The sequence below is a fragment of the Vicia villosa genome, unplaced genomic scaffold (assembly GCF_029867415.1).
Source record: "Vicia villosa cultivar HV-30 ecotype Madison, WI unplaced genomic scaffold, Vvil1.0 ctg.002000F_1_1, whole genome shotgun sequence".
NCBI classification, from domain to species: domain Eukaryota; kingdom Viridiplantae; phylum Streptophyta; class Magnoliopsida; order Fabales; family Fabaceae; genus Vicia; species Vicia villosa.
Genome location: NW_026705807.1, coordinates 1 through 9970, shown reverse-complemented (window position 1 = coordinate 9970; position 9970 = coordinate 1).

Below are 9970 nucleotides of genomic sequence, written 5' to 3'. Positions count from 1 at the left end.
CCCTTGCTGAAGATAGGTTTAAGTTCATTCTGAAAAATATCAGTATGGATTTATGCCCAGAATGAGAAGATGAGAAGATCTTATGTATGGTTAACTTCTGAAATGTGTTGGGATTATGTGCATATAAGAAGTTCTGATAATGATCAGTTAGAAGTTCTGATTCTGTTATTACTAACGTTTCATTATCTAAGTTGATTCAGAATATCTTTTAAAGTAAAACAGCTGTCACCAGTTTTCTAGAAAACGAACACGTGTTTACTATTTCTGGACAAGCATGCGTGCAGTTGAGGAGACGCCGCCCTAGGTAACTCTGCAAATCATTTCATTTTGTCACTTTATCTCTCCTAACGTCATTTCTCATTAAATGCAAATTGATGTCTGTGGACCGTCCTTTCGGGCCATACCCCTCCCGTGGGTGGGATACGTGAACTGACTCCTTTTTTTGTCGATCGGACGCTTTCGCGTCACTTTTGAAAAAGTTTACAGAGTCGCCACCGACCTTTTATTTTATCCAATGAAGGAAAGGTTTATAAAAGAAACAGAAAAAAGACCTTTGAGAGATTCTGGGTAAGGGGGTAGGTTATACAAAGGGAAGGTGTTAGCACCCTTTGTATCCATGGTTATCCATGGGCTCTTTAGTTTGCTTAGCTCATTTGCTTTACTTTTCAATTAATTCGGAATGCTTTTACCTGTGTTTTTGAAATACCTTTGCAAATAGAATTTGTAATGATCCTTGTGCGGATATATACAAATGCTTGTTTATCTTTCGAAAGATGTTTTGAAAAGAACGTTAATTTTGTAATGATCCGTGTTTGGATGTATACAAAATATTGTCTTTTGGAAAATTTGTTTTGAAAAACAACAGTGTATGAGAATTTTGTTTGTTTTGATTTTTTGAGCAAGCAAACTAGGAGGTCTACCTTGAGTTAGGAGGTCTTTATCCTTGTTCCCTTTAAAAATCTATCCATTCGTCGGATATAAACAAAAGGTTCGATTTTGTACTCGAAACAGTAGAAATGTAACTTTGATTTTGAAAAGAGTGAAAAGGGATTACCCTAGGAGGTGCAAATGTGATTGTGATTGAATTCAGATATTTATCTTTGAAGTTAGTGATCTGACGGTTCAGTTTTATCTTTGACATACACGCAGTTTATATGGGTGCTGGAAATTAAAATGCGGAAATGTAAAGTGCAGAAAGTAAATCTACGCTATTACATCGATTGTGCGGGAAATGTAAACTAGCCTATTTACATGAATTTGACATCCTATACATTTATCTAGGAATTTTAAATTGCAAGAAATAAAAGGCATATTTTTGTATTTTTGTGATTTATTTTAAATATAATTAATGCATTATTAATTAATTTAAAATAGAGAAAAGATGGAAATATGATTAAACCTAGCAAATAAGTTTAAAAATATGTACAAAATGTTTGTTAATTGATTTTAGAACAAAACTAATTTTTTTTGGGATTTTTGAAATTGTTTTTGAATTTTTTAAGTTAATCAAAACATAATTATGCAAATAATTACACAAATAATTAAAACTTAATGATAAAATTATCCTAAATATGTACAAAATTAGTTTATGATATATAAACAATATTTAACACAAAGAACAATTTTTTTATGATTTTTTGACTAATTAAAATAATTAATAAGCAAATATACAAATACATACTAATTAATTATGAAAAATATTGAAATTTTGAAGAAAAATAAAATATTTTTGTTTCATAAAATAATATATTATTTTAGAAGTTTAAAATATTTTTTGTGGGATTTTTTGAATTCTAAAACTATTTTTAATTAATTTAACAAAGAAATTAAAATAAAATAGAAAATAAAATAAAAATAGAAAGGATACTGATTCAGTGTGGTGAGGAGCTGAGGCTCCATGGTGTGCATGCGTGTCTGATGCGTTGGATTAAAGGTTGAAGTGATTCAAGGGCTCAGATCTTGAGGTTGCATCATAATAACATGGTAATCAGTGCGTGTGATTAATGGAACTTTCAAAGTCCACCCTGGGACCCACGCTGGCTGACCAGCGAATGAGAAGCGTGGGATGAGCCACGCATGCATGCAGAAAAGTCAAGGCTGGGCTGACGAACCACGCTGGGACGCGTGGTCGTCTTCAACCTCCAGAAGTCTGGTTTTTGGACTCAAATAGCGGGGGTTTTTAACCTCCCCTATTTTAACAATAAAAATGCAGCTTTTGGTAACTTCACAACCTGCAAAAAAACAAACGTTAAGAATGAATGAAAGTGACCCAGATCCCCTAATTAGGATGCCCTGAGTCCAAATATAGCATTAGTTTTGTGGTTTGAGGTCTGTAGCTAGGGATTCGAAGATATCAAAGTTTGAACACTTATATGTATTTGTTAATGGCATGAGGTGATTCTCACGTGGTAACTCTCATGTTAAAGCCCAGATCACTCCTATAGGACCTTATGAACATATTAGGATGGTTAGTTTACATGGAAATTGATTGCATATAAGAAAACGAAAGTCAAGTGCATATGTACATGAAGAACACTATGCTCACTATACGACTCTCATGGGACTATGTTAGGAGTTCAATCTTACTCTATATGATTTGAGAAGATGATTGGAAAGCTTTGTTTGTATTAATATTGCTTGGAATATAGAATTTGAAAATTACAAAGTGTATGTATTTTTTGGAGAATTTTATGATAATGATAGCTATGCTCTTGCCCTCAATTCGTGTCTCCCTTTTGTTGCTGAAGTATGCTACTCCTTTTATAGCCAAAAGGCTGCTTGGAAGTGAAGCAAGAAGCTATAGTTGTCTTTGTTGAAAGTTTGGTTCTTTAATATTAAAAAACTTTGAATTTTTGACCAAGCCTTGACTCCATTCAATGCTCTTGTCTTGGGCATCAATCTTCTGCAGAAAATTGAAGATTTTGGAGGTGAGTCATACTTGGAGACCAAGTCACCAATTATCCATGCAATTTTCTTTTGATTTTAATCTTAAAATAAGATAAAATCATGTCAAAAATGGATAATATAGATGTGGGCTTTGTCTTGGTCGTGGGAGGCCCATAGTATCATGGCAAAGATGTTTGGACCATAAAAACTTGGCATCTTTTGGAAAAAAAACATTTTTGAGCAATGTTGATTTCATGCATTTTCCCAAAATTTAGCCAACTTCAACAAGGTGTAAATCCTTCAATTTTTGTCATATGAAGGAGATCTTGCACTTTTTGGAAACCTCAAAGAGTCCTCTAACCAATGTCTTTGGTCTCATATCAAAATGATTTTTGGTTCTCCTTGTGTGTCCATTTGAAAAAAGTGTCTTTTTGTTGACTTTGAAAATGACCTGTAATGTCTTTGGCCATATTTTTCAAATGGTGAATGCTATGACCATGGGATCAATTGCATTTGAAAGATAATTGAATTTCCTTCAAAATGAGCTTTGGTTGACATTTTTTGGATGAAGGATGAGAGAGTTATGATCAGTCAAAGTTGAGTTGACTTTTCAGGCAAAAACCCTAATTTTGAATCTTAGGGTTTTGTTGATTTTTGATCTTTCCTTGATGAATTGTGATCATCCAATGATCAAATGTTGAATCCTTTGACAAAATATGGACTTTGACAAAAAATTTCATTTTTGACTGTCAGTTGACTTTTTTGGTCAAACGGGTCGTCTGTTGACTGTTTGAGCTGCTGACGGTGCGTCTGAGTGAATTGAAGTTTGAAAATTTGTATGATGGTACTTTGAGATGTATGGATGTATATGAAATCCATTTGAGCTCTCAAAACTTGTTGCTCCTGTTAAAACAAGAAAAACCCTGATTAGGGACTGTCTGTATAGGAGGCAGTTAAGCGTACCTGATTTTTGTGCAGTGTTGAGTTTCTGCTAATCATGTGATATTCAGAAGACTTCTAACACAAAAATCTTGGAAATTTGAATTGTGAATGATTGATTTGATTGATTGTACAAATCACTGTGAATTGTACTGTCTGCAGTTTGTCTGTCAACCGACTGTTCGTGTACTGAAGCAGCAGTTAAAGTGAAAAATCAACTGTCAAAGTTAATTTTCTTTTCTTTGTTGTTATTTTTGTTTTTGTTTGGTGTGAAGCATGAAAATTTATTTACATGACTTGTTAGAAAACAGAAACATAATAAATAACTGATATTTACGGTATGCGGGCAAAATTACCGATAATAACCTGAAAATTGTTAAATGCACAGAAATAGAAATATTTGACTGGCAGAAACACACAAAATATTATCTTAGTAATTAAGCAATATTATGACAAATAGCACAACATTTAATACTGACAGTACAAATATCACATACTATATTGAACAGTACGACGAATAAACGGTACATTTAAGAAATAAGAAATACGGCAAACTTTAAAAATGACGGTTGATGAACCATGCTATGATCAATAGCATGTAGATGATTGGGAGCATAACCATTGCAGGTCCACACTCCTCAGGACTGTGCAAGCAGAAGAAAGTTGTGATCACCGTAACAATGGTGACGACTGTAAGAAGCAGTGTCTCTATCCATTTTGCCATTTTTGCTAGGAAAGAAGAAAGAAAATGGATGATGAAGTAGAAATTTGAAAGATGATTTAGAATTTGATGTGAGATTTGTGAAAAGGATGAGAGGTATTCATAGAATGGAAAGATGATAGAGACGTTGGGGAATGATGTGATTCCGTACAAATGGAAATTTGAGTGGAAGTGAGATTTGAAAGAAAGTGTAAGGTATTGTTGGAAAAAGAGAGATGGAGAATAAAGTTGAGATTTGAATTTGAAAGGAGAGATTTGAAAAGATTTTGAAAATAATGGAATATAGTACAAAAGTTAGTGGGAAACCAAAAACAATTGTTACCAGTACAGTGTGAGTTTCCTGCTTTTGCGCCTGCAAAAAGATTTAACCCTGCATGAACTGTGTTAGTACTATTTATCTGTAAAATAAATAAATAGTATTTGTGGTGTAATGAACAGCATTTGGCGTTTGCGTAAGAATAAATTCCACTGTTAGCCAAGTTACTGTGTAAGAGAAATTCTGAAATTTAAGCACTTCATATGTTTAGGATATTTGAAATAAAAATCCATGTTTATATGAAACTCTTAATTTTCAGATTGAAGTTTTCTTAAAAAAGATGTGGGCAAATTTTGGGGTATAACAGTTGCCCCTATTCAATCTTCTTAAACCTGAAGAGATTGTCTGAAATCTGAGGGTTGAAGATGATTGAATAAATAGATGCCCTGAAAATTTGCACTTACCTTGATCAGCAGAGATGTTGGAAGTTGCATTTGAATGTTGTCTGTGAAATGTTGTTGGCAGATTGAAACATTACCTGAGATGGGCTTTCGGATGCCACCTGGACAATGTGTTGATGATTTGTTCATCAGAATGAATCTGTTGATTATATCTTGATGAAGGATTTGAAAGTTGATCATTGTGGAACCATTTGAGGTATCACTTTAGATCTGCAATGTTAGATCGTTCTGGAACCGTCTGAGGTTTCGCCTTAGATCTGAAATGCTAGATCGTTCTGGAACCGTCGGAGGTATCGCCTTAGATCTGAAATGCTAGATCGTCCTGGAACCGTCTGAGGTTTCGCCTTAGATCTGTAATGCTAGATCGTTCTGGAACCGTCTGAGGTATCGCCTTAGACTAGCAATGTTAGATGATAAATGAGTTGAGAATGAGAGTTCTTCAGAGTGAATCTTTGGTTTGATTGTATCTGAAAGGACTGCTTGTCTGAATAAGATTCAGGATGAACACTGCATGTGAGTGAGAACATCTTTGCTGAAGACATCTGTCTACCTGAAAAATCAAGTTAATAATATGCAATGTCTATGATGCATGTATGATATGAGATCCTCGAGCTAGAGGAGAAATATGCAAGTTATGTTGTGTATGAATATGCGTATGATGCATGATTGTGAATGTGAATATGAGTGTGAATGTGATGCATGGTTTATGCAGCTTAGAGCGTGTCAAGCTCCTGATTGGGAAAATAAATCCCAGCTTAGTCGTCAAGAAATGAAGGCATTGTGATTGGGAAAATAAATCCCTGCTAGCCATTTGGAAGTGAAGGCATCGTGGTTGTTGATGATCTTCTGTCTCGCTTGAGTACCCTGGGTTGGGGAAATTCTTTGAGAACCAGGATGTTCTATTGAAGGATCTTTGATTACTGCTCGGGGATGAACAGTAGTTTTGAGAGTTCGGACTGTGACGCCCTTTGGAGTGGGAATGAGGAAGATGCATAATCCTCCGATGCACTATCTGACCAAGTTTGGGTGCGGAGATCACACCTTCTGAAGACAGTAATCTGGAACAACCCTGCTGGGGAATAAGACTTCTTTCGAAAGAAAAATCTCTTTGAGGGATTTGTTGAGGAATGTGTCTCCATTGGGGAAACTTCCTTCTGATGCTGGTTTAGGATAATGTCCAAATAATTGGGACATGTCCGGAATGTTATTCCTGTTTTTCCTGGTAAACATCAATCATATTCAAATGCATATGTTCATTCAAAATATCATTGGGATGCTCGCGTATTCAAAACAGAAAAAATGAAAATGTTAGTTATAAGCTGCATTGATTTTTGAAAAAGTGCCGTGATAGGCGGATTAGTATAGGGAGACAACAATCCTAGAAGTAGGAAATTGTCAGAAAGTTTTGAAAAGTATTTATGAAAAGAAATAGCTATGTGAGAACGATCCAGTCAAGTTTCAATTCTGCTATTGCCAATCTGTCTTCGAGCATCTCATCCCTCACTTGTTGGAAGAAAGTGATTGGACTGATCGGTGTCTTTGAGGTGTTGAACCTTGTCGGTGAGTAGGCAGCTGAGCGGGACATAGTTGTATGCTTTATTCCCTAATTTTTGCCTAGGCTGCCCTTTCAGGTTTTCAGCCTACCGGGATTGTATTTGTTTTGTCTCTAATTTTTGCCTGGATCGCCCTTTCGGGTTTTCAATCCACCGAGACGCTCATTTTTGCCTAAGTTGCCCTTTCAGGTTTTCAACTTAGCGAGCTGTATTTTTTTTTTAAGCAAAGTACTTTTTGACTATGTCCGCATTCACAGGGTGTGGGAAATCCTCGCCATCCATGGTGGTAAGCAACATGGCACCGCCGGAGAATATTTTCTTGATTATGAATGGTCCCTCGTAGGTGGGGGTCCATTTGCCTCTGGGATCACCTTGTGGTAAGATGATGCGTTTGATAACCAAGCCACCAGTTTGGTATGCTTGACTTTTGACTTTCTTGTTGAATGCTTTGATCATGCGCTTTTGGTATAGCTGGCCATGACAGATAGCTGCAAGTCTTTTCTCATTGATCAAGTGTATTTGGTCGAATCGAGTTTGAATCCAATCGTCTTCGTCTAGATCGGCTTCTTTCATGATCCTTAAGGAAGGAATCTGGATTTCGATTGGGAGAACTGCTTCCATACCGTAGACTAACGAGAATGGAGTTGCCCCTGTTGAAGTACGCGCAGATGTGCGATAACCATGAAGAGCAAAAGGTAACATCTCATGCCAGTCTTTGTAGGTTACTGTCATCTTTTGTATGATTTTCTTGATGTTTTTGTTGGCGGCTTCGACAGCGCCGTTCATCTTTGGTCGATATGGAGAAGAATTATGATGTTTGATCTGGAACTGCGTGCAGAGTTCAGTAATCATTTTGTTGTTTAGATTCGTGCCATTGTCAGTGATGATCCTTTCGGGGATGCCGTACCGACAAATGAGATTGTGCTTGATAAACCTGGCTACCACATTCTTGGTGACAGAAGCATATGAAGCTGCCTCTACCCACTTTGTGAAGTAGTCAATAGCGACCAGGATGAAGCGATGTCCGTTGGAAGCAGTAGGTTTGATTTCTCCAATCATATCAATACCCCACATTGCGAAAGGCCAAGGAGCCGTCAGAACGTTTAATGGAACTGGAGGTACATGCACTTTGTCGGCATATATCTGGCATTTGTGACAAGTTTTGGAATGATGATGGCAATCTGTCTCCATGGTAGACCAGTAGTAACCTGCTCTCAAGATCTTTTTAGCCATTGTATGTCCGTTGGAATGAGTACCGAAGGTACCATTGTGTATGTCTTCCATGATTTGTTCTGCTTCCTTCTTGTTTACGCAACGAAGTAAAGTCGAGTCATGGTTGCGTTTGTACAAAGTTCCATTGCTTAGGAAGAATTTGGAGGCAAATCTCCTTAGAAACTTTCTGTCGTTAATAGATGCCCCTTCAGGGTACTCCTGGGTTTCGAGATACCTTTGTATTTCATGGAACCATGATTTGTCTTCCATTTGTTTGGTATCGATCTCATTGCAATAGGCTGGTTCGTCTTGCCTGTAAATGGTGATCATAGGAGCTTCGTCGTCCCAATTGACTTTGAACATGGATGACATGGTAGCTAAGGCATCAGCTAGTTGATTTTCTTCGCGTGGGATGTGTTCGAAAGTGATCTCCTCGAAGTAAGGAATCAAACTCAACACATGTTCTTTGTATGGAATTAGATTTGGGTGCTTTGTGTCCCATTCCCCTTTGACTTGGTAGATTACCAAGGCCGAGTCTCCGTAGACTTCAAGGAATTTGATTTTTAGATCAATTGCAGCTTTGAGACCCAGAATGCATGCTTCGTATTCGGCTATATTGTTGGTGCAATTGAAACACAATCTGGCGGTGAAGGGTGTATGACCTCCTGTGGGGGAAATGATCACAGCTCCGATGCCATTGCCGAGAGCATTAGAAACTCCGTCAAAAACCATAGTCCATCGGGATCCTGGTTGTTTGTAGTCATTGATTAGCATAATGTCTTCGTCTGGGAAGTCAAAGTTCAATGCCTGATAATCATCTACTGCTTGATGAGCTAAATGATCAGCTACCACACTTCCTTTGATTGCTTTTTGCGAAGTGTATTGAATGTCATATTCTGTTAGGATCATTTGCCATCTTGCAATCCTTCCAGAGAGAGCAGGTTTTTCGAACACGTATTTGATTGGATCCATCTTGGAGATCAGGAAAGTGGTGTGATTTAGCATATACTGTCTTAGTCGGCGAGCCGCCCATGCTAAGGCACAGCAAGTTTTTTCGAGTAGTGAGTATCTTGTTTCACAATCGGTAAACTTTTTGCTAAGATAGTAGATTGCGTGCTCCTTTCGACCGGAATCGTCATGTTGTCCGAGTACACACCCCATTGAATCTTCTAACACAGTTAGGTACATTATCAGAGGTCTGCCTTCCACAGGAGGTAACAAGATTGGCGGTTTTTGAAGGTATTCTTTGATTTTATCAAAGGCTAACTGGCATTTGTCATTCCATCTGTCCACTTGATCTTTCTTCAGTAATTTGAAGATTGGCACACAAGTAGGAGTCATATGGGCAATGAATCTGGCTATGTAGTTTAGACGTCCCAAGAATCCTCTGACTTGTTTCTCGGTACGGGGTATAGGCATTTCTTGAATGGCTTTGACCTTGGCAGGATCAACCTCAATACCTTTACTGCTGACGATGAAACCTAAGAGTTTACCGGATCTTACTCCAAAGGTACACTTGTTCGGGTTCAGTCGCAATCTGTATTTCTTGAGTCTGTCAAACAGCTTGTGTAAATGACTCAAATGTTCTTCTTCGGTGTTGGATTTTGCGATCATGTCATCGACATACACCTCTATTTCCTGATGAATCATATCATGAAATAGTGTTACCATTGCTCGTTGGTAGGTAGCTCCAGCATTTTTTAGACCAAAGGGCATTACTTTGTAACAAAAGGTTCCCCAGGGAGTTGTGAAGGTTGTTTTTTCCATGTCTTCGGGTGCCATCTTGATTTGATTGTACCCTGAGAATCCATCCATAAAGGAGAATACCTTGCATTGTGCGGTATTGTCAACTAGTACATCGATGTGCGGTAAAGGGAAATCATCTTTAGGGCTTGCCCGGTTCAGATCTCTGTAGTCTACACACATTCTGACTTTCCCGTCT